Source organism: Mesoplodon mirus (genome assembly GCF_964341445.2).
Source record: "Mesoplodon mirus genome assembly, chromosome: 16".
NCBI classification, from domain to species: domain Eukaryota; kingdom Metazoa; phylum Chordata; class Mammalia; order Artiodactyla; family Ziphiidae; genus Mesoplodon; species Mesoplodon mirus.
In genome coordinates this window covers 17,807,148-17,832,666 of record NC_138992.1, presented here as the reverse complement: position 1 = coordinate 17,832,666, position 25,519 = coordinate 17,807,148, and the positions used below count along the sequence as shown (strand labels likewise).

General features: G+C 39.6%; 1 pseudogene across 1 annotated transcript; it reads right to left on the bottom strand.

The window, feature by feature from the left end:
* Positions 1-901: 901 nt before the first annotated feature.
* On the bottom strand, positions 902-3,679 carry LOC309792194 (polyadenylate-binding protein 4-like; annotated as a pseudogene). The gene has a single exon. The product of its transcript is annotated as a polyadenylate-binding protein 4-like (transcript).
* Positions 3,680-25,519: the final 21,840 nt, after the last annotated feature.

The following is a 25,519-nucleotide window of genomic DNA, read 5'->3' as shown; positions in this document are numbered from 1 at the left end:
AAGGTACACGCTCTTGCCGTTTTGCATTCTTGCTAAAGCCAAAGGGAGCCCTTCTACACTGGGGACCTTTGGGTTCTGTTTTACCAGTGACCTAATCCATTGTGAATGACCACTAAGAGAGTGGCCTGAATTATGCTCCCACTGTTCACGTAGCTGTGACATTTGGTAACAAAGACCAGCTTCTCAGACATGTGTCCTGCGTGAAAGTGAGCTCTAGCCTGGGCTGACTTTCTGTCCATCCCAGGCCCAGAGGGGAGGGGAGTTCCTGGAGCCACTGCTTGAAAGGGCTCTGGGCTTGGTTTCCCAAGAGCAGCTGCTGGTCTTTTAAGCATCTGAAACCTTTGAATAGAACGTGTGAGGTGTCTGTCTGACTTGCAAGGAAAGCTCGGCCTCTCTGAACTCAGGGAATGAAATGGCTTTGGAAGGGAAAGATGAGAGGTAGCAGGAAAAGGGGAGAGGCTGCTGGATGAAACAGGCAGGTGTCTGTGGGCTGAGATGGCAGAAAGAGGGGCATGCTTTCAAAAAGAAAAAGAAACGACTTCAAATTAGTTTTTGCTGTGTTTTGATCTGTCAGAGGGAAATGCTTGTGTGACAACTGGCTAAAATGAAGGCCTGGGGCCCCTTAGAATGTAAGCTGATGAGGCAGAGATAAAATGAAGATAGAACCTGTTTAGCTCCCTGCTTCAGGGCCAGGCCTGAGATACTGAGTGTGTAGGAGGTGATCAATAAATGCCTTCGCATTAACCAGTGAGTGAATGGCTCAGCAAACCTGTGAATTTCATGAGTGGCCACATGGCCTACTGGAAACTGCTTGAAGGTTCGAACAGACATGTATGGATTTGAGAATAGTGGCTCCTCTTGTGTGATCTCAATGCTTTCAGCCTTGATTTTTCCATTTTTTTTTTATGGAGATTTTTTCTTTATTGAGAAACTTAAGACTTGGGTACATCAAATAAAACCAGTTTCTGGGGGGGAAAAATCAAAACTCACAATAGAAAAAAAAAAGTTAACACTGTTTGGGCCATATCAGAACCCAGAGAATATATTCTTTTAATTGAAAAATTCTAGGTGCTTCATAATTGACCTTTTGATACAAAATGACCTATTAAATTTGCAATTTGTGGTTCTTGGTGTTGAGGTCCATAGGACAAGCTAGGACATCTTCAAACCTTGAGCTGAATTCCATGAGGGTTTATTTGGCTTTTGAATCGGTTTGTCCTTGTCTAAGAGGTAGCAGCAGCAACAGCGCCCACCTTCTGGGCAGCTTCTTTCTTGGCATGATGAGCCTGTAGGACCGCCACAGCTTCATCCACCTTGGAGCGGAGAGACTCGGGGGACTCCAGCATGTGCAGCAGCTCCGAGTTGTCAATCTCCAGCAGCATCCCCGTAATCTTCCCAGCCAGGTTTGAGTGCATCGTCTGGATAAGCGGGAACAAACGTTCACCCAGCATCTGTTTCTGTTCCTGCGGGGGTGCTGCGGCCAGCATGGACGCGGTCAGCGGCTCCTGCCCCTGCACGTGGACCGCAGGCTGGGGTGCCTGCAGGGGCTGGATGGTGGGGTGAGGGCTGCGGACACTGGAGGCGTACTTGTAAGGTGCAACAGCCCGAGGAGCAGCGGCAGCAACAGCGGCACGAGGTGCTAGGCTCTGCACAGCTGTGGGAACACCTCCAGACTGGCAGCTGTCAGTCAGCCCTTGCTGGGCGGCACCAGCCCCACCAAAGTCCATAGCCAAGCGGTCCAGGCACTCAGACCCGACTCTCTGAGCGGTAGTAGGGAGGCCACGAGAGGCCGGAGCATTACCAGTTGGAGCCAGATGGCGAAGAGCTGGACGAGGCCCAGACTGGCGTATAGCACTTGGCATTCCTTGGAAGCCTTGAGGTCTCCCACCTTGCTGCCAGCGTGGATTAGGCCTCATCTGTGCTAACTGGTTAGGTGTGTAATATGGAGGTATTCCCTGAGCCTGTGGAACTGCTGGCACAAAGTAGCCCCCAGCTGCAGGCTGGAACTGATTTAAGATGGCATTGGCGGGGAGCGCTCTCATCCCGGCCACCCGCTGCATATACTGGTTGGTCAGGTGAGCCTTTCTCTCTTCTTTTCTCTGGGCCAGGGCAACGTACAGTGGCTTGGAGCCCACGATGCGTCCGTTCATCTCCGTGACTGCTTTGGTTGCCTCTTCAGGGGATGAGAAGCAGACAAAGCCAAACCCTTTGCTTCTCCCATCCTCCAGCATCACCTTAGCACTGGTGATTGATCCAAAAGGAGAAAACTCTTTCCTTAACTTCTCATCATCAATGGTGTCATCCAAGTTCTTAATGTAGAGGTTCACCCCCGATACCGACTAATTCTCTCCTGTTTCAGCTGTTCAAATTTTCGCTTTAACTCGGCCTGCCGTTCCACTTTCTTCTGTGCACGGCCGACGAAAATGACTTTCCCACTGATTTCTTTTCCATTCATCTCCTCCACGGCCTTATTGGCATCCTCGTGTTTTTCGTAACTCACAAAGCCAAAGCCTTTGGATTTCCCACTGGGATCTCTCATCACCTTGACACTTAGAGTCTTACCAAACTGGCTGAATAGCTCTTTCAGACTCTCATCATCCACCTCTTCCCCGAAGTTTTTGATATAAACATTGGTAAATTCCTTAGCTTTGGCTCCAAGCTCAGCTTCCCGCTCTTTTCGAGACTTGAATCTGCCCACAAACACTTTGCGGTCATTGAGGAGCATGCCATTCATCTTCTCGATGGCCTTGTCAGCAGCCTCCTGGGTCTCGAAGTGGACAAAGGCATAACCCTTAGAGCCGTTCTCATCACACACCACCTTGCAGGACAGAATGTTTCCAAAAGCAGAAAAAGTATCATAAAGTGCCTTGTTATCTATAGATTTGTCCAGGTTCTTGATGAAGACATTTCCCACGCCAGATTTTCTCAAAGAGGGATCCCTCTGAGACCACATGATTCGGATTGGCTTTCCCTTAATCACATCAAAGTTCATGGTATCCAAGGCCCGCTCAGCGTCAGCCGGCTGCTGGAAGTTGACGTAGGCATAACCCAGGGAGCGGCGGGTGATCATGTCGCGGCAGACCCGGATGGACAGCACAGGCCCCACAGGACTGAACTTTTCGTACAGCATGGCCTCGGTGACGTCCGAGTGCAGGTCACCCACGTACAGGGAGGCCATGGGGTAGCTGCTGGCCGCAGCGTTCATCTCCCCAGCCCCCAGTACCCCGAGCCCCGCCAGGAGGACTTCTTAGGGGGGGCCACACAGGACAAAAAGGGCTCCGCTCCGAGCCGCGGCCCACAGGTGGCAGTGAAGCTCAGAGAAGCTGGAGTCGGCTCCGAGGGCCGGAGAGGAGTGCGGGGACGGCTCGGACGAGACTGCCCAACCACAGACAAAAGGCTCTCAAAAACAATATGGCCCTCCCTGGGAGCTTGTTAATTTTCAGCTGTCCTGGCCTGGAAGCTCCCAATTTCAAAAAATGAAAACAATGAAAACAGGGACTGTCCTCCAAATTACAAAAATTCTTCCCGAGGCAACCCAGTGGTGCCCACGGCGGCCTCCGGAACGTGCGTTTCTCTATAAATATAGGCCTCGGGCTCCCGGCGGTTTAAGATTACAGCAACCCGGGGAAGAGGGAAACCAAATATTTGTCGGTGCCGACTCGTCAAGGCCCGCGCGGCCGGAGCGCGCAACCGCCTCCCACGCCGGGCCGGCAGGGCAGCGCGGACACGTGGAGCGCGGAGGCCGGTGCGCGGGGGGCGAGGGCGGCGGGCGCGGGGCTGCCACGCGGCGCGGCCGAGCGGCGGGCTGAGGCGCGTGGACGCGGGCGCGCGAGCGGCTCACCACCGGACCGACGGACGGGGACCGACGAACGCCCAGGTGCGGCGGCGGCGGCGACGGCGGCGTCGGGCAGGCCGGAAGCGTGCAAAAGTGACTTCCCCGCGGGTTCTCCGAGGAGGATTCGCTCTTTTTTCTTTCTTTCTTTGTTTTTTTAAGATTTTAAAGCGTTTTCGGGTTTTTTTTAATCTTTTTCTTTTTTTTCCCTTCAGGCTGCTAGGCCCGAAAGCGGCGGAGGCTGCGGCGACCCGGGGCGGAGAGACGATTTTTCCATTTTTAAAATTTGCTTGGTGATAACCACTTTGCTCAGTTGCGTGAGAACTAAATAAAGTGCCACGTGCAGGGGCTTCCCTGGTGGCGCAGTGGTTGAGAGTCTGCCTGCCGATGCAGGGGACGCGGGTTCGTGTCCCGGTCCGGAAAGATCCCATCCCACATGCCGTGGAGCAGCTGGGCCCGTGAGCCATGGCCACTGAGCCTGCGCGTCCGGAGTCTGTGCTCCGCAACGGGAGAGGCCACAGCAGTGAGAGGCCCGAGTACCGCAAAAAAAAAAAGTGCCACATGTAAGTTCTATATATATTTATTTATTCTGAGGACTTAATTCTCTTTAATCCTTTTATTTTTTTCCTTTCTAACAGCTGGGGAAGTATAGTTGTAATAGACCAGCCCATAGAATCTGCTTCTTTTTCTCAAAATTATCTGATACTTAGAAATAAGGCAAAGAGGACTGTGTGTCCTTTCAGTGTCATTCTGGAACATTGACTAATAGACCTACCCAATGACTACTTAATAATCAAGGAGAAAATGCCTGTATTTGATATTGCATTTTTTATGGATCAGGGCCCTAATTCCGTCATGTTACCTTTTTTTTTTTTTTGTGGTATGCAGGCCTCTCACTGTTGTGCACCACCAGGGAAGCCCATGTCATGTTACCTTTTAACTGCTATATTTTTGTTTAATAGAGGTGCAAATTTCTGTCTCGTAGAAAATTTAACTACAGAGGACAGTTTATTCATTTTCTACCTAACCTAGCAATTTTACTCCAATATTCTTTCTTTAGTGCCTATAAATTCTCAGTTCCTCAAATGCTCTTTGATACTATTTTATGATTCTGCTGATTCCCTTTTAGTCAGATAAATTGATCATTCCGTATTAAATTAGTTAAATAAATTGATCATATGAGTCATGGTTTTAACTTTTTGAAAATCATACTTTGCAGTATTTAGAGATCTCCATCTTTTGCTAGCAATCCTAGAACATAGTGGGCGCTCAACATAGGTTTTTTGAATAAATGAGTGAAGAATAAACTAAAGCATGAACTACTAAAGGAGGACAGAAGGAACCCTGAGTCCCACCAGCTTTTGAGAAAAATAAAATATTTAATGAGTTTTTCATAATGTTAAGTTTATAGCAGAATTTTATTATTCTGAGATAATTTCCTTCTTACTGGGGTTAAAATGTTCTTTATATTATGAAATTATGGTAATAATAGTATGAATTTATTTTTGAATGCTGTCATTGAAGACCAAAAATTGGAAATTTGCATCTCTGTGCTGGTTCATAGTTTTTAGAGATGTCTCTGGCCCTTGTAATCCACTTGATCTCTCAGATTTCCTCTTCCCCGATATGATCGTTATGGGAAGATGAAATCTCATTTACTTTAAACAAGTCATGTAGCTTTCAGCAAGATTTCCAAGACTTGCCATCATTAAGAGAAATGGTTGTTTTTGAAAGACATTGTGCATGCAAGCTCTTTTATTTTATTCCCACTACTTCCAGTTTTTAAGTAGATTCTAGGATAAAGAAGAAAAAAACCACTTCCTTTTACCATAAAAAGAAACAAAACAGTAGAGTCTATGTCAAAGTTTCATGTAATATTATTAAGCAGATACAGTACCTGGAATATATTAGATGATCACTTCATGTTTGTGGAATGCCTTTAGGCAAGGCTCCTTCTTATTTCCTGTCTTTCATTGATCAAGCCTCACCCTCTAGGGTTTTAACTCATCAGCATTTTACATGTTGGTAGAAAGAAAAATATAGGCATCTATAATATCTCTATATCATAAAACATAACCAGTAATAATCCTATGGGTATTACATGACAAAATTATGGGAAGCATTTAAAAAAATCTTTTTATATGGTTGTCATTATTAGGAAATGATAGGAGTGGACTGTAGCAATAACAAGTAAAGCAAACCTTCTAAAAGAGGAATCACACATGCCTCACATTCACTTAGGAGGATGAAGCAAAGATAAAAGTGCCAATGGATTAGCCTTAATTCTTTTTATTACAACAGATGACGGTGCTTTGTTCAAAACAGTTGCTGAGAAAATATACTCAATCAGGAAGAACACAAGAGTCAGAGGAAAAGTAATAAACCATTGTCAAACAGAAAAAATGACAAGTGATTATGAAACTCCTTTATGTCTCATGATATAATGATGAATTGACACTAAACTTCCAACTAGTCGTCACTAATTTGTAGCAAAGTAAATTGTCTACAAGTATGGCTGCCTCACTGAAGTATGTTCCCAGTCACCTGTGACTACCCATCTTTTGAGTTTATTTTATTGAGGCCACTGTAGTGTCTAGAACATTTGACAATTAGGTTTAAATCCCAGCACTGTCTTTTTTTTTCCTGGGAAAATGTCTTGAGCAGGAAGGTGGCAACTAAACAAATATTTGAGGTTGGTGAAGGTGCAGTGAGTAGATAAAAAACTTCAGCTAGCCTTTGACAAGATGGGGCATCGATAAATGTTGAGTATTAAAGCAATAGTGTGTTGGGGAGGGGGGCGGTGGTACATTTTGAATTTGGTCCTCATGGTTGCATTGTGAATAGTTTCCTGTATTCCAAGAAAATGAAATATATACATGGAACTTTCAAACATGAGCTCTTCCAACTTGATGTTGCCCAGCTCAAGGAACACCTGTAAGAAAACCCAGTCTAAGGTAGATATCCAGATGTTTCCACTGAGTAGCTCATAGCCTGTGCTTATAGGTCATTCTGCTCTGTGGTCACAATCCTGAGGGTAACAGTTTTTGATATTTTACTATGTTGAAGAATTCTACGAAGAAGTCTCTGCTTTCACAATCAAGGACCAATACCACTCCCAGATTATACTGCTTGCAGAAATATAGTCACCGTTGTAAAATTATGGCCATACTTTGCAGAATAATTTTTCCCCTTCATTTTTGATTTATCTCTAAGTAGATCATATATGATCATATATTTATGGATAAAAACTTTTTGAGACACTCTTTTCTTGTCTAATTACATCATTACTGTTTGCTTCAAGGTATACATTTGGGTGAGTACTGAAAGATTTAAAATGAGCAGGTATTATTGTTTCACTCAGAAAATAATATGTGCTCACTATGAAAAAGTGCTCTTACAAAAAGAAAAAAATTATCTATATTCTCAGTGATAATCAATGTTAGCATTTGAGTGTATTTCCTGCCAGTTTTTTAAAAAATGAATCATTTAGTTTTTAACATAGTTGGGATCACACTGAACATACAAGTTTGTGCAGGACCTTGAACTAGACCTTAACAATTCTTTTTAATGAGTGATAGGAAAAAAAAGCCAGGACAAATGAAAACCAAAGATAGATGGAAACTCTCATTGTAAATAATAGTCCAAAATTCCTCTTCCACCAAATCTTTTTCTTTTTAAAGGCTAAAGAGCACCTTCTTACATTTTCTTCTTTTTTTAAATAAAGGAATTAATTCTGTGGTTATTGTGATTCGTTCAACATTATCTCATGTGAGCTTCCTAGCAAATACAATAAGTAGTAGTTGTACCACCAATAACGTCAACTGCAACAGTCAGGTCTAAGAATCACGTGTCTGAGCTCCACAGACAGTGTTCTTTCTGTTACACCAGGCTCCCACCCTGGGGATTTGATTGGATGCAACTACTTTCATAAGCTCTTCTTTGGTCACAACTGTCTTAGTCATCTTGTTTGGCATCTGGACTTGAATAAGTTGAAGAGATCTTGGAGTCTGGTCTAAACACTAAGGGCCATGCCTGGATCCCAATTTTAGAGGTTGGTTTGTTCTGTTGTGCCCATGATATGAACATTAGAATATATGAAAGGCAGATATTTTGGTTGGAATCTTTGTTCCATTATTTCTAGTTGTTTGACTTGAAAAATTATTTCTAGCTGTGTGTCTGAGCCTCAGTTTTCTGATCAGTAAAATGGGAATAATATTATCCTGGGACATAATATTATCTCATGAATTTTGAATATGATCATACACCTTAGAAGTGACTGATAAAAAGTGCTCATCACATATTAGCAGAATAAACCAGGCCAACAACAAGAAGATATAAACCCTTAGATTATGCTGATAAATAACTAAGCCTTCTAAAGACTAGGGGTTGTGGAATATTTGGCTCCACAGGTAGCCTTGCATACAAGAAGAGATGGGGAGATATTCAGGACTCTGGGTGAGAAAAAGGATGGAAGTAATCCAAACAAAGACTTTCTCATTGCTTTCCAAATTGAGTGCAGTGACCCACCATACTTGTCTTTGAACCTCCAGTGCCCCAATGCTTGTTAAGTGACTATATGTGCCAGAGACCTTTCTAAATGCTAGGGACTTCCAATAATGGTTTTTCAAATGAATCAGTGTGTGGAGGGGGTGACTTATGCATGTTGTAAAGGGACATTTTAAAACAGTGTCTATCCTCTTTTCTTCCTCATCCTGCCCTTCAGCTTGGACCAACCTGCAGACAGTCATATTCTGACTTTGATATTATTTAGTCCTGGGATTTGAACTCAAGTTTGCCTGATTCCATACCTGTGTTTTCTTCTGCTATGAACACCTACCATGTATCCACCTCCATAGTAGTCTCAGAAGGGACCCAATAAATGTAAATCTTTGGAAATCTACATTCAAAGAACAGAGGGGATAGGACCAAATACAAGAAATAATAGTGACCCATGTAAGACAGTATATTAACTCCTTAATTATCTCCCCTCACCAGAATGAGGCATACCACATGAATGAATTTTCCACGTAGTTGAGGTACTGCTTCTGCAAGGTTCAATAAAATTTTGATTTTCATCACTTTTTATGGTGAGAAATCATATGCTAGGACAATGTATTATTTTCTACATTCTTAATCAGGCAACACTGAACATAATTTTACCTTTTTTCAAGGATTGGGACATTATTATTTTGTTAATAAATGTCCTTGGGACTTTGGTCTGTTTCTTCTCTCTCTCTATTTCCACTTAGTCTGGATCTCAATCCTCACTCCTGCCATGTTTGTGAATCCTTTCTTTCTATTTTTCTTTCTTGGTTTCTTCTTCTGTTTTGCTGGTACTACTCTTTCTGGACTAAAAGTCAGATGACTAAACAGTTAAAACTATAGCCAAGGTTTTGTGTCCACAGGATAAAATGCAAGTTTTAATAAGGATGCTATTTACTCTGTTTTCCCATTTACTTCAATCATGGGTGTTTTCAAGGTAGCAGGGGAAGGGGGGCTTAGCCAGACACAGACTGACCTCCAGGTAAGTAAATGTGAAGAACTGTAGTAACAATTCTTCATGAAAGTCAAGTGTGTCAAGAACAGATGGAGGAAGCAAAGGCTGGGTAGTCAGGGCTGGAGCCAGGTCTCTGGGAAGAATGGGACTAGGAGTTGGGGAGATACAGAAGAGGAGATAAATGACAGGAGGCAAAGCCTGAAAGGAAGGGAAGTGCCAGAAGGGAAAAGGAAACGGGCTGACACATATTATGTATCCTCTACAACCTGGCTATTCCATTACTCCTCAGAGCACATTATGTAGGTGCTATGACATGTATATGAACCCCTCCCCCAGCAAAAGATTTGCTCTTTACCCTTCCCTTGCCTTCTCCTTTGTCCTTAAACTTCCTGTTGGGTTTGGTCAATGGGAGACATTGATAGGTAACTGGAAAGCAAGAAGAGAGTGAGGTCAGGGTATAGCACCAACCATTTTATGGGATAGGACAGCCTCATTTTAAAGAAGACACCGGGCTTCCCTGGTGGCGCAGTGGTTGAGAGTCTGCCTGCCGATGCAGGGGACGCGGGTTCGTGCCCCGGTCCGGGAACATCCCACATGCCGCGGAGCGGCTGGGCCCGTGAGCCATGGCAGCTAAGCCTGCACGTCCAGAGCCTGTGCTCCGCAACGAGAGAGGCCACAACAGTGAGAGGCCTGCGTACCGCAAAAAAAAAAAAAAAAAGAAGACACCAAGGAAAGCTTTAGAACCTTCTCTCCCGTGATTTTATTTGGTGAGCAAATAAAATCTGGGTCACTTCTCTTGGTCACTGCGGGTTGGGTGCATCCCTCAATCTTCTTTACACAGCATGGTCCCAGTATCTCCCCTCTCCCTTCAGGCCTAGTGTTGTAATAGCTCCATGCCTCAGGTTTCCTCTAGACTCTGCCCACACCTTTGTGAATAGTCCTTGTATTAAATTCTCATCAATTACCAACTCTATGGTGTCATCATTATCTTGCTGTTACCTTGACTGACCCAGGCTTTGTGTTTTTATTCTTCTGTTATAAATGGGATAAGTGAATTTTAGAGATTTTTATGTAACATGCCCACATTCACACATCTAGAAATAGTTGGTTCTGGGATTTGAAGCTAGGTCTGTCCAATGTTTCTGTCCTTTGCATCATGCCAGGTTGTATGAGTATTTATGGGGGAATCTAGGGGACCAGTATCTCTAGCTGGGAGGGATCCCACTATGAAATGAAAAGGAAAAAATTTTGTTCTATATAAGTTAATTGACTGCCTAACCAGGGCAAGATGCTATAACTGTAGGATCACAGGACATTAGACCTGGAATCGTCCTTGCCTGTAAAGAGTTTTCATGCTGTGCTCAGTGAGCCCTAGCAGTTCCACACAGAAGCATCTAGGATTCCAAGAGGAGTGGGTTGGCCTTAGACGTGCTTATCTGTTTCGTTGAGAGCAGATATACTTTAATCAGTTTTATAGTTTTTTTTTTCCACCCTTCTGTGCTCACCAAATAAAGTCACAAGAGAGAAGGTTCTAAAGCTTTCCTTGGTTTCTTCTTTAAAATGAAGCTGTCCTATCCCATAAGATGGTTGGTGCTATTATTGAGTTCACACATATAAAATACCTGGCTCTCAATAAATGTATATTTTCTTCATATTTTCATTCTTTTTGAGTATATCCCGAGAAGAAAATCCAGTTTAGGCTGTGACATTTTTCAATCCAATCCCTGTCTCAGTAGAGATAGATTGAACCATTAATAATTCCCTAAGTATTGCTTTGGTCTTGTGTCCGAGCAGGACTCTATGGGGCCTTCCCAGACAGACCCCTCCCCCATATCCTCTGCTGTAGTTCCTCTCTGAAGTACCCAGATAATTGGTGCACACTTCCTGAGTTGTGTTACAGACACTAAGAACCACTAGCAAAGGGAGGAAATTAACTACTTAATGATCATGAGCATGCAGCCCCAGACCTACTGTCAGCTAAGGATTGATAATGTTGACCCTTGTGACACCACCCTGTTACCTCACCATCAACCAATCAGAGAATTGTTCATGAGCTGATCACATATCCTGGGATGCCCTTCCCCCACCTTGCCTTTAAAAATGCTTTGCTGAAACCCTTCGGAGAATTTGGGGATTTTGAGGGCGTGAGCCTGTCTCCTTTCATGGCCCTGCAGTAAACCTTTTCTGCTCCAAACTCTGATGTTTCTGTATTGTTTGGCCTCACTGTGTGTTGGGCACGTGAACCTGTGTTTGGTAACAGTCCAAAAAACTGCAGCAACTGGAAAGTGGAGGAGAAGAATATGAGCTCTACTCTGAGCCCTGACAAGCCAAACATATGCTTTCTCTGGTAGGATACAACTGTGTAGCCACTGTAACTCATGTTGATGAGCATATGATCAAATGGTTAATCCATGAACTATAGGCTCTCACCCATTTGCAAACAGCCGCTCCTGATGGCCTTCACCCACTTGAATATCATTATCATTCTCTACTCTTAGGGCTAGCTAGGCACATCCTGAGCTGGAAGAATATCCTTTGCTAGGCATTTATCTTGAGCAGCGTTTTTCCAGCAACATTGTTTGAGAACCACAGATCCAGACAGCTAGGTGGAGGGTATACTCCACATGTATATGTATACTCAGCTGTGTGTGCACACAAACATCCACACACAAAAACACACTGCATCCACTCCTTTGTAGTGTAATGTCAGTCACTGAATACTTCAGTATATCACATCAGTGGTTCCCAAGCTTGACTGCATATTAGTAGAATCAACAAGGGGTCTTTAACATTTTTTAATGCCCAAATGATATCCCAGACCATCTAAATCAGAAACCCTTGGAGTGATATTCCAGGTTATTCCAAAGTGCAACCAAGTTTGAAAATTGGTGGACTAGATTAGATGCTTCTTATGATGAGATGCCTTTGGAATGCATTTACTTTCTAAAAATAAAATAGTTTAATTTTGATAAATGGCCACATTTCATACAGGCTTACTTTTGCTTCTGACTGTGATGGAGTAACTGTGATGGGACATACCCATTCACAGTAAACAATGAGAAAACTGCATGAAATATATGAGGTAACTGTTTCTGGACAGTAGACAACAGGCAGTGCAGGACTGTAATTCATGAGAGAAGAGAAATAAATAATGTGAACTTTATGTTCATCTGGGCTGTCTGTCCAGAGGCACTTCCCAGATTGCAGTGAAGGGAGGGGAAACTCAAGCAGAGCATAGGAGGAGATGGAGGCTGGAATTTTGGAAGAGTGAGGTGTCTGGAATTTAAGGGTCAGAGTACCAGAAAGGAGGGAGCTGCCTGGAAAAAAACCCTCCAAAATCTGCATAAAGGCCCCCTTGAATGTAGTGTTGAATAGTAACCTACAGATGTGAAAGGTGAGCCTCCACGAGGCTGGGCAAAAAAACAACCAAGGAACTGTAAACTGAAGGGTTCCTAGAACACACACGGGGCTGGGAGATGTCTGAGTTTTGGTCAACCACAGTAAAGAGTTCGTGTTGAAGCCCTCAGGACACTGGAGGGTCCTGCCTTACGAAGGAGAATAAACTAGCTCTAGAGTTAAGGACACTTGAAACCTGCACTAAAAAGCTTGTAAGAAAACTTCGCAAATTTCAAGCTGAATAACAGGTACAGTAATTTAAGTGCCTGCCTGAATGAAGTCCAATGCCTTTTAAAGGAATGTATATTAAAAGAAAATCCAGCACTCAACATTATAAAATGCACAGGGTCCAAGGTCTAATAGAAACAAAATACTAGACATGTGAAGAAGTAGAAAAAGTACAACCTACTACCAGGAGAAGCATCCATTATTATAAACAAAACAAAAGTGATAAAGGTAATGGAATTAGCAAATGTGGATCTTAAAACAGCTAATATAAATACCTTCAGGGATTTAAAAGGAAATATAAGCTAAATGAGATATTTTACATTCTCTTTTTAGTACTAAATCTTTGAAATCCATATGTGTTTTACACCTGCATCACATTTCAACTATTGGACTAGCTACATTTTAAGTATTCAATTGCCAAATATGGATAATGGTTACTCTATTGGGCAGCACAGCTCTGGTCCATCAGCCTTGTTTATTTCCTCAGTTACATCTGACCCTTGAACAACAGGGTCTGAACTGCTTGGGTCCACTTACACGTGGGTTTTTTCAATAAAGCCATACTCCAGTACTGCAGGATCGGCAGTTGGTTGAATCTGAGGATTCAGAACTGGATACAGAAGGCTGACTGTGAAGTTATATTCAGGTTTTTAACTGCACAGAGACTCAGCACCCCTAACTCCAACCTTGCACATGGGTCAACTGGATTTATTGTCATCTGAAAATAATACACTTCAGATTCATTTTTCTGTCTCACCCTACTAGAATATAAGCTCTAACAGAGAAGGGACATTGTCTGGTTCACTGCTGTTTGCCCAGTGGCTAAAACAGAACTCAATACATGGTAGGTACTACTATTTATTTCTTGAATAAAAAATGTTTCAAGAGAATACCTCAATACTATATACAGCAGATAGGGATTCTAAGAGATACATTCTAAGAACAAGAATGGCCCTTAGAGGAGGTTTAGTCAGTGTAGACTTTGACATTTGATGGATATGGGTTTGAATCTCAGTTCCTCATCTGCAGTTCTGTGACTTTGGGTAAGTTATTTAACCTCAATGCACGGATGTCCAAGGGGGGTGTGGTCCAAGAACAGTTGGAGAGTATTTTATCTTCGATAGTGTTTTGAATTGTCAGGGCATTATGATAATAAAAAGTCTTATTTTTCTTATTAAAAAATCCAGCCTACAGTGCATCCCCTCACTGTCTACACACGCAGTGTGGCACTCCGCTCCACCTATGCTATTGCCACTGTGAGCTTGTGTTTTCTCATCTTTAAAATTATTTTTGTCATTGTTATTTATCAAATATGTTTACAGCCCTTCGTATGTGCCAGGCATATTTTCAATGCTTTATGTGTATAAATCTGCTTAATCCTAGCAACAATCCTGGGGGGAATTTTTTTTTTAATTCTCATTTTATAGATGAAGAGACTGAGGCCCACATTTACAGAGCTGGGGAGAAGCAGAGCCAGGGTTTTAACTCAGAATCTGACTCCAGAGAACACAGCCTTATGTAGCTTCTCAATAATAAGACCCTGCACACAAGGTTGGAGATACTGTGTGCAAAGTGGAAGGCACAGTGTCCAGCTCATAACAAATATTCCATAGAAGAAGCTGTTCTCATGATTGCTAGTAATAGTATTGTGGGAATCTGAAATCATAGGGAGGGTACCTGACTCGTCCAAGTGCACACTACTACTCAGAAGGCAGCGGGGGCTTAAAGTATAACCTGATGACTACCAATCAAGCCAGGTCTGTCCTCAACCCTTACAGGAAACTAAAGAGAAATAACCACTGGAGGAGTAAGGAAAGTGTTGACATTTTAAATAAACTGAGAGCTCACTTTTTGAAGGTTCATCTTATCTGATCCTGAGAATTCCCTAATAGCTTCCAGACGGATTTTTATATGGAGCATGTTCTAAAAGACTCTCAGTCTTTTAGACTGAGAATGTTCTCTCAGTCTCTTACCCACAGAACAAGAATAGTATTTAGTATTCTAAGGCTGTGATACATCATAATTATTTTATGTTTTTCATAATTTTTAAAAGCATGATTTAAACTTTGAAAAATGTTAACATTATGGTATAATTTACACACAGTAAGGTGCAATGATTTTAAGTGTGCAATTCGATGGATTTTTACATGTGTATGTGTTACCACCATCCAGATCAAGACAGAATGTTTTCAGTGCCCCAGAAGTCTCCCTCACGCCCCGTCCCAGAAAATACTACCCACTGAAGACGCACCATTCTGACTTCTACCAACTTAGATTTGTTTTGCCTATTCTAACACAGTTTGAATGGGATTTGGGGTCTGGCTTTTTTTGTTCCACGTTGCCTATGAGATTTATCTGTATTGTTGTGGGTAACAGTAGTTCATTGTAAATTTCTCAATAGAATTCCTTGGTGAATATATCACAATTTATTTCTCCATAATAATTTTTGTGTTTAGACATTTCATGAATTTCCCGTTTGGAGGTATTATGAACAAAGCATCTATGAAATGACTGTATATTTTATTTTTATTTATTTTTTATTTATTTATTTTTTTGCGGTACGCGGGCCTCTCACTGCTGTGGCCTCTCCCGTTGCGGAGCACAGGCTCCGGATGCGCAGGCTCAGCGGCCATGGCTCACGGGCCCAGCCGCTCCGCGGCATGTGGGATCTTCCCGGACCGGGGCACAAACCCGCGTCCCCTGCATTGGCAGGCGGACTCTCAACCACTGCGCCACCAGGGAAGCCCGTGTATTTTATTTGATGGACATAAGACCTTATTTTTATCAGATACATACGTACACATAAAACTGCTGGGTCATAGGGTTAATAGTACAAAACAAGGTTAATAATGCAAAAGAATTTTCCAAAACAGTTGGACCAATTTACGCCCCCACAGCAGGTGTACGAGAGTTCTTGTTGCTCTCCATCCTCAGTGATACTTGGTATTGTTACCTTGGCTCTTTAGAATAATCTGTATGTTGAACCTTCTTGGTTTCATTACCATAGCATGTGTCAGATTACATGCAATTTACTAATCAGCAAAATGCTACATTATTATAATTAAGGCAATTGTATTTATTGATAATTAAATTTCAGCAGCAAAAAATTTCCACTGATGATTAAATCACTAGGGCCACAGGCGATTTTTTCCTGCACTCTATTTTTTAAAAATAAACATTATTGAAGTGTAATTCACACGTAATAAAAATCCACTAATTTAAGTGCAAAATTTGTTGAGTTTTGATAATTGTATTCAGTTGTGTAACCTCTACAGTAATCATGCTATTTTCATCATCCTATAAAGTTCCTTTACGTTTCTTTAAAGTCAATTTTCTCTTCCTGACGCCTGGCTCTTGGTAACTATAAATCTGCTTTCTTTTACTATAGTTTTGGCTTTTCTAGAGTTTTACTTGAATTAAATCATACAGTATGTAGTCTTTTGTATCTGGATGCTTTTACTTAGCAAAAGTGTTCTTGAGATTTATTCATGTTATTGCTTTTATCAGTAATTCATTCCTTTTTATTGCTGAATTGTATTTCACTGTTTCTATATACACACCACAATTTGTTTAGTTATTCAGATTTTGATGGAAATTTGAATGCTTTCCAATTTGGAGCTATTGTGAATAAATCTGCTTTTGAGTATAAGTGTAAACTAATGTTTCCATATCTCTTGAATAAACACCTAGGAATGGAATTTCTGTGTATTTGGTAAGATTATGCATAATTTTAAATGAAATTCCCACTGTTTTCCAGTGTGTATTTTCACTAATGATGTAGGAGAGCTCTGATTGTTCCACATACTTGTCAATAGTTGGTATTGTCAATCTTTTTGATTTTAGTCATTTAATAGGTACGTAATAGTATCTCACTGTGATTTTATTAATAGTTTGCCTAATGATGAATGATAAGCATATTTTCATGGGCTTATTTGCCACCTTATTTTGTGAAGTATAAGCTTTTGCATATACATATATTTTTTAAAGTCAGGTTATTTGTCTTCTGATTATTGTATTATAAGAATTCTTTATGTATTCTGGATGAAAGTACTTTGTAAGATATATGCATTGTAAGTATTTTATTCCAGTCTGTGACTGCCTTTTTAAGTCTTAAAAGTGTCTTTTGAGAGCAAAAGTTTAAATTTCAATGAAGTCAAATTTATCAATTTTATTTTTGAACATGGGGAAAGACTTTATTTAGGAAGTGTTTATTTTTTATTTATTTATTTATTTTTGTGGAAGTATAGTTGATTTACAACGTTTCAGTTGTACAGCAAAGTGATTCAGTTATACACACACAGAATATATATATACACAATGAATACATATATTCTTTTCCTGATTCTTTTTCATTTTAGGTTATTACAAGGTATTTAATATAGTTTCATGGGCTATACAGTAGGTCCTTGTGAATATTGTTTCTTTTATATTCCATGCTTTTTGGTCCTATTATTAAATCTATTTAATCTTTGCTGAATTCAGAGTTGCTAAGATTTTTATGTAGGTTTTTCGGTAGACAGTTTTTATTGGTTGAAGGAAGTTTCCCTTTATTTTTAGTTAGCTGAGAGTTTATTTTAATTTTTTTAAATTATGAATGGGCATTGAATTTTGTCAAATGCTTTTTCTGCATATATTGTCTCTCCTTTGACTGATACAACTGGTATGCCCAAATATCAGTTAGGGTTCAAGCTTTATCATGCTAGCATTAATATCTAAACCTTTTTCTTTAAAAAAAAATCCTTCAAAAGTCATCTGGTCTTAAGGGATGGTTGGATACTTCTAAATACCACTTTATAATTCTGTCTTTATACTCAAGCGTAGATTTTCTCAAGTGAAATCTGAAATTTGACTCCTCTTCTCCAACCTGCATACCATGGGAACAAAGAGGAAGTTCAAGGAGATGAACTAATTTGTATGTCATTTAACCTTTTTGTCTCTGGATGTCTCTATAATGAAATGGAAAGTGTTGTTTGTGAGAAGCAAGTGAGATAACATTTGTAATGACTTAGTACAATGCCTAGAATATAGCTGTTATTTAAAGAATCATTTTGTTCAAAAGCCTGATTTTATTCTATTCTACCTTGATCTTCATTGAGTTTAGTATATAACCTCAGCTTTCTTTCTTCCAAATAGTTTCTATAATTAGATTGCTTGCTTGCATTTTTCATCTTTAGATATGCCTTCATGAACCTAAGACTTCTCTGGTTTAGGAAATAACATAAAGAGTTCAATATTGTATGTTTCCTAATTTTCTCCTCCCTTTACTTGTCCATTTAATTGCATAATGCAGTATTAAAGCAAGATTTCACTGTGTTTTGGGAAGTTGTGTTTGAGTACTTTTGATTTAAAAAGACGGGTATTTGTAACAGACTAGTTTCTCTTATATAATTACATAAATTAGCTTTGGGGGCTATTATCTGCCATTGACTCTGAGTTCACACTGCTTAAATACAAAGCCCTTCTTTATTTGTTAATTTTCTTGGCCACCATCTTCAGTAATATTGTACTTCTTTCATTATGGCTGAACACATGCATGCATTTGAGGTTCTTTTTGAATTTCAGCTCTTGAATGTTTAAAGCAGAAAAAAGGACCAAATTATGGGGACATTTTTGTGCCCTCAAATCTAGGGAAATTACCTATGACAACAAGGTGGCATCAATGGCTAGATTAGGTTTCAAGAGAATAAAGTTTCAGAATCACTGAATACAAAAATGGACACTTCAGGGCTCTTTCTATTTGCAGAAGGTGAAACATAAGATGTACTTTCAATTTAATATTTTTCTTATTATAACCAACATATATATATTCATTGCAGAAAATATTTTAAAATATGCTTATGTAAAGAAGATACATGTATAAATAAGACATTTATTTTTACTGAAAATGTGTCTTAAAATGTATATAGAGACATAATTTTATAATTCATAAATGTTGTCTTATTATATTTGTTGTTTTTCTGGTGTTGTTTTTGTCTTTTTGGTTACCTTTTCCTCTTTCCTTTCTTCATATACCTGCCAGATAATTCTCTTTTTAAACCCAATCTACACCCTTAATGTATTCTTTGTCCATGTTTATGTGATAATAATATATAGCAGTTATATGCATATTTTTAAACTCAGACATATTGGACATTTACTAAATATTAAAGATTATGCCAAATGCTTTATGTGAATTTTCACATTTCATTCTCATGAAAATGCCCTATGTGGTTACTATATATTATCCCCAGTTTAAGGATGAAGACATTTAGTCACCGAGAAATTAAGTGATTTGATCAAAGTTACTCAGTAAGCAAAAGAACTGGAACTTATACTTTAGTTGATAAGTGTATATTTTAAAATATTATATACTACACAATGCTCAAAAGCCTTATTTTTCATTTAATAATACATTGTAAATATTTATTTGGATAGATATTTGTTGTAATGCTACTATATGTCAGATACTGTTCCATTCAGTTTGACTTTCATTTCCTTTAAATCAGATTGAAGGATGGGGTCTGAGAGTCCTTTCTCTCTTCATTTTGAATAGCCTGAAAATATAGCATCTACCCTTTCTTTGAACAAAAGGGAAAGCAGACTAAAGGTGGTCAGGCAACAGCTTGCCAGGGGGCCATTTGGAGGGGCTAAAAATCATGTCACACTTCTGTGAGGTGTTCACAGCTCTGGCTTTAAAACCCCATATCACATCAAGCCATTTCATTCTTCTGTAATGACCAAATATGTGCTCATAGTTAGACCCAATCAGCTCCCAAAGGGGACAGATTTTTTCTCTTACCCATTCATATAGCTCCCCAACCCCAAGATGAGTAGAGTTGACCCCCAGACATTTGTTCCCATGGAAACCCAACAGGCACTTAGAAGGAGAGTCCAAAATTATGCCTCTTTCAGGGGGCAGAATCCATTAGGCCTGGATATGTGGATATAAGTTCCTTTACATGGCTATTTTATAGTAATGAACCTGAGCCTTTCCAGGGTCTGATTCATGCTTTTAAAAGGCAGTAAGAGAACACTTTCTCAAAAAGAGGTTATGCTTAGTCTATGTACATCAGTAAGGTAGCCTTTAAGATCATGCACTGGGTGATGAAGCCCTGTCATCCTGCTGTCATTTGGAAGCTGGCATCAGCTTAAAGCTTTGGCTTGACAGGATATGTGCAGAGACACTGCAAAGAGTTCTAGAAGCTTATTCGTTTTCTGCCTGATTTATTTCCCCTCCTGAGGTATTTCTCTATCCCTGATTGTATTCTTGGAGCCAAATCATGTTAGGCATAGAATAGAGTGGGGTGAGTGCTACATAAGGAAAACATTGTAAAGGCAAGAAAGTAACTGGTGTTCTTTGAAGGTCTACTATTTCTGAGGCCCTCTGATAGGGAGATTGTGTGTGTGTATACACACACACACACATATATATGTATAATACACAAATTATATATAATATTATATGTTTATATACAATATGATATATGAATGTAAAATATAAAAATAAATAAAATATTCCTTTTTTATGTGTGTATGTTCATTATAATTTTTACCAGTATAAAAGATACAGGATGCACAATTTATAAGTAATAATAAAATATGCAACACTGTTTACTGTAAATTCCATATAGCCAATTAATTCTCAGAGAATGCTTTTGTTGACTTTTATCAAGCTCTTGTATCTGTAGCCAACCTATATACTTCTGCCATGAATGCTGACATTTTTATCTGTAACCATTACATTGTGAATAGCTCAAAAATTTGAGGCAATATCCCCCCATTATGTGAAAACTATTATCCGATTTACCCAAGTGAGGCTTTGACATACAAGGAAGTTGTTTCACATCTGTATTACTCATTAATGTAAATAAAAACCTTTTATTTTATGTATGTCAATTATATATATATATTTATAATTGAATCTTGACAGCAACATTTTAAAGTTGATATCATCTCCAGGAAGAGCTAAGCTCTACAAATATTTTTGGTGCATAAACTTCTAAAGTATTTGCATTTCTCTACTCATGTGTATGTGTATGTATGTGTGTACACAGCTGCATATACTTATATTATACAAAGCTTGTGAGAATTGGATTATACTATTGTAATATCTTTCTACCTTTTATAAAATGGCATATATAAAAAATGGTATATCATACCGACATACCTAAATTTATTTGCCAATGTTTTATTCTTGGTCACTGAGGTCCGAAAATATTGTATCATATATGACATCACTGATTTATTTAATCACACTGTCTTTTTTGATATTTAGTAGTATCCTTTCTTTTCCCTACTATACATAATATTGTGATGAACATTCTTGTATTATTTGATAATTTCCTTAGGGCAAATCACTAGAATTGGAATTACTGGATTAAAGGGCATAAATATTTCTTAAACGCTCTAAATACATATTGCCAAGTTGGACTGCAAAATGATCATAGTGCCTACACTTGCCCTAAAGTGTAGTGATTATACTTGCTCTAGAAGAATACTCATACACCTTTCCCCACATTCTTGCTAAACTAGATACTTTCATTCTTAGTCATTACCAATCTGACAGACAAAAGATAGTATCTCACTTAAATTTGTACTTTCTGATTAGAATTTTAAGCTTCTTGATATTTTATCTTGAGCAGAAATGTATTGGTCAAAAAACCAGAACTTAATTTCTACTAAAATAAGAAAAGTTAAGGATGATCATTTTAGTACCCAGGATATATTTTGAAAAATTTAAAATCAGTGAATTGATTAGAACTTTATTCTAACTGTACATGGTATTTAAGGAATCTTTTTTTTCCATCTAATCATGCTGTGTATAATTGCATAAAGACACAGCAGGAGATAGACTTTTTTGAAAAAATTTCTGAAGCCAAGTTGGAAAGGCATCCCTCACAATGCATGTCGCTTTGATTTCATATGGTAATATTTTTGCAAGCATTTAGCACACAGTTTGAACATTGGTGTTCATAGAAGCCATCTTTTTCTCTACATGTGACAGAATTATGCATTCGAAAATGTGGATAAAGGAGAACTTCTATTAAGATTTGTTGCATAAAATTAAAAAAAATTTTTTTAAATGATTAATTCTGGTAAATTCTCTTTTCAGTTGAAAATCACCTACTGTATTTTCTTCTACATTAAAAAGAAATCTTACAATGTGAGGAACATGTACAAAATTTGAACAATAGATTATAATGGAAAAAGTACTACACTACCTGGAAGAAAACGTCAGTTTCAACCTAGGATTCATTCAAGAAAAAGCTCTGCATAACGTTAGCCAGATAACTTCACTTTTCTGGTTTTCAACTCTGTAATCTGCAAAATGATGCTGTTCTTTGTAAACCTTTTCTCCTAATTTCTTTCTTTTCTTTTCATGGCATGATTGAAGTATATACCTGGACACTTTTTACCCTTTATGGCTTACTAGTCTTAAAGTCCCAGCTTCTCTTTTCTTTAACTGATATGCTGGTCTTTTTGCCTGTAAACTCTCAGAAACATTCCCTAACGTCCTTTTCTGCTTTGACGTGTAGGAAGCTATATTTTTCAAAATACCTTGGCCAATTGCCTTCTGTCTAGGTTCAACCAAAGGAACCACTAGTGGGAGATTGAAGGACGGAGAGACCATGATATTTTTTGTGTTATTTCTCCATGGGTAGCATCTCCAGCAGCCGATAGAGCTGCTGCATGGCTCCATGTTCTGATAAACAACAGCTACATCCTGGCAGGCTGTCTTCATCTTCAGCTTCTGAGAGAGCCCCAGACATAGACTCCAGTAAGACCCTATTTCCCAAATGTTGCCCCAACCTTGGTGGCAGTAACTGCTTCCTGATTTTGTTAATTCCTGGTTTGCCTCACTGTCCCGTTTTACTTCTCAGTTCTTATATCATCTGTGTAGCCAATTATCTGCATTAAATACCTTCTGTTTAAAATGATTGGAGTGGCTTCTGTTTTTCTGAATGGACCCTGCATTGGCAGGCGGACTCTCAACCACTGAGCCACCAGGGAAGCCCCCCAAATTTTGGTTTTGTGTATCCTGTAGTTTGTTTCTCTCTACTCTACTCTAAAGCTACTATAAATGTTCACAAAAGGGAGGAATGGGAGGTATATAGGAGGCGTAAGTTCATAGCAATTCTGAAATTCAGCAGGGCAGGTTGGTAGTTGCTTGAGTAGGACTAAAGACTTGGAAACAATCCCTCATGACTCTTGGCTCCACTTTCTGAGCTATTGTTTCTACCCTCTGGGTTATTTTTCTCTCTTTCATGAAAGGTAGCCATGTTTTCAAGTTTGTAGCTTTCTCAGGGGTTCTAAAGACCTCTTTTCATTTTGTCTCTATCTGTTCCTTTCAATCCAAGCTGCTGCTATTTCTGCCAATTCCTTTTTCCTAAAAGCTTTGTGAATCTCCTGGGAATCTTACTGGGGTTCACTTCATTAGACAGAAGCCACCTCTACAGATATCTTTATGATAATGTCTTCTTTCCTTTAGCCTTCTGCTGAGACTGCTGTGGGCTTTAAATTCCTTCAAAGCCCTATTGTTTTACTAAATGTGATTGTCTTAGGTCTTTCTGGGGTCTTAATGAATTTAAAGAAGCATGCCCAAAATGCAGCATCTTAGAGCCCAGTCTGAGGTTGGGGGACAGGGAGGGTAAAGCATCTTTAGAATAAATCGGAATTATGGTGTCTCAAGTTTCTACCACACAGAACTTGGGAGGCTTAATTAGTTCTGCTCCTGACAAAATAGAGAGCTTCCTCAAGTCAAAAAGAGAAAGGCCCTCCTTGTTATCACCCACTTATCTCTGTTAAGTGTTGTGACTCACATGTCCAGGCATAGCTGAAAGTCTGTTGAAATTCTAAAAATGAATAATGCATGGTATAGTACTGTGTCCCAGAATTTGTTTCACTATCTAAGTTTTGCACACATTAATATGCCTCCCAATAAGGTGACTTGTTTCTTAAGTATCACAGGAAAATGAAAGAGAAACAAGAATTGCAGAGAAATAAAAGGGTTTTGCCAAATTATTTCAGTGCTTTGATAAGTGAATTTGAATTAGTAAGTGAATCTGTTTCAGTATAAATTTTATTTAGAGAAAAATCTGTTTCTCCCTGCCCAAATAAGTAACTATTGAACATTTGTTTGAAATAACACCAAATTATTATCTACAGAGAGCGCCTGCACGTCTTGCTGTGTGCCTGCATGTCTTGCTGTGAACCTGTACAGAAATCTATCAAGTAAGCAGTGAAATGATAGAACAAGGCATTGTGGACTTGTTCCCATATATTGTGTGAGTTGTAAATCAGGCCTAGGGTTCTTAGGAGAAAAGGTATGACTCAAAACTTCAACTTAGAAAACTGTTTGCTATGGACTGAATGATTGTGTCCACAAAATTCATATGTTGAAATCCTAACCTGCAATGTGATGGTATTAGGAGGGGGGAACTTTGGGAGGTAATTAGGTAATGAGTATGGAGCCCTCATGAATGGGATTAGTGCCCTTATAAGAAGAGACAGGAGAGAACTTGCATCCACTCTCTGTTTTCTGCCGCATGAGGATACAACGAGAAGATACCTGTCTGCAAACCAGGAAAAGTGCCTTCACAAGACACTGGATCTGCCGGCACCTTGACCTTGGTCTTTCCAGCCTCCAGAACTGTGAGAAACAAATGTTTACTGTTTAAGCCACCCAGTATGATATTCTGTTATAGCAGCATGAACTGACAATAAGACGTGGTTTCACCTCCTCATGTAAATACAGGGAGAGATTTTGTTGCTGTTTTGCTCCAAGAAGAATCTAACAGAAGGTTTCAAATAAAAGTATTCATCCACCTGTTTTGTCTTTTTATTAAAGTGATTTATTTTTGTACCTCTGACATAAGTGATTTTCCTAACCAGTTGTGAATTTTACCTTTGAGAGAAAAATGAACTTGGTATTCATATATAGGCTTTGTCTTAACTGCTGAGTATGCACAGATGAATAAGGAACATCTTCAGCCCTTAGAGAACATATAGTTCAGGAGACTATTTCAATATAATTCAAAAGTTGCTACTAAGTGTGATGAGTGCTGGGGTACGTGAAATCATGAATTTGGTGCCTGTTTCAACAGCTCAATTCAGAAAACTTCTAAGTGGAGTTGGTCATCAGTTCATGCCCCATGACCATCAATAGCTCCAAAAGTTCAATTTGTACACATTTGGTTACTTTAAAGACCATGTTGAATAAACAATTGGCTAACCCAGCAGGTGACTAATAGCTTTTTACTTACTTTGGGATAAGCCCTGTGTGATTCTCATAAATAACGTCTTGATGATTTAACAAAAAGCTCTTGCCTGTTAAGGCTTCAAAACCTTCCAAAGTCCTAGTAAGAATTAGTTTGTCATGCTCTTAGTCATTGTGGGCTCATTTCCCCCTTGTTCCTGGGAAGGGTGAAGGTTTCTTCTCAAAGTAGCTCTCAGTAAGCGAGATGGTGCCTGGTTTAACTGGACACTCACACTAAAGCAGGCCACTGTCCCCTTTCATCTGTGATCAGATTATTCCAAATAGGGTCACAGCGATTACCTCAGTAGGTGATCAATGAAGGTTTGTGGAA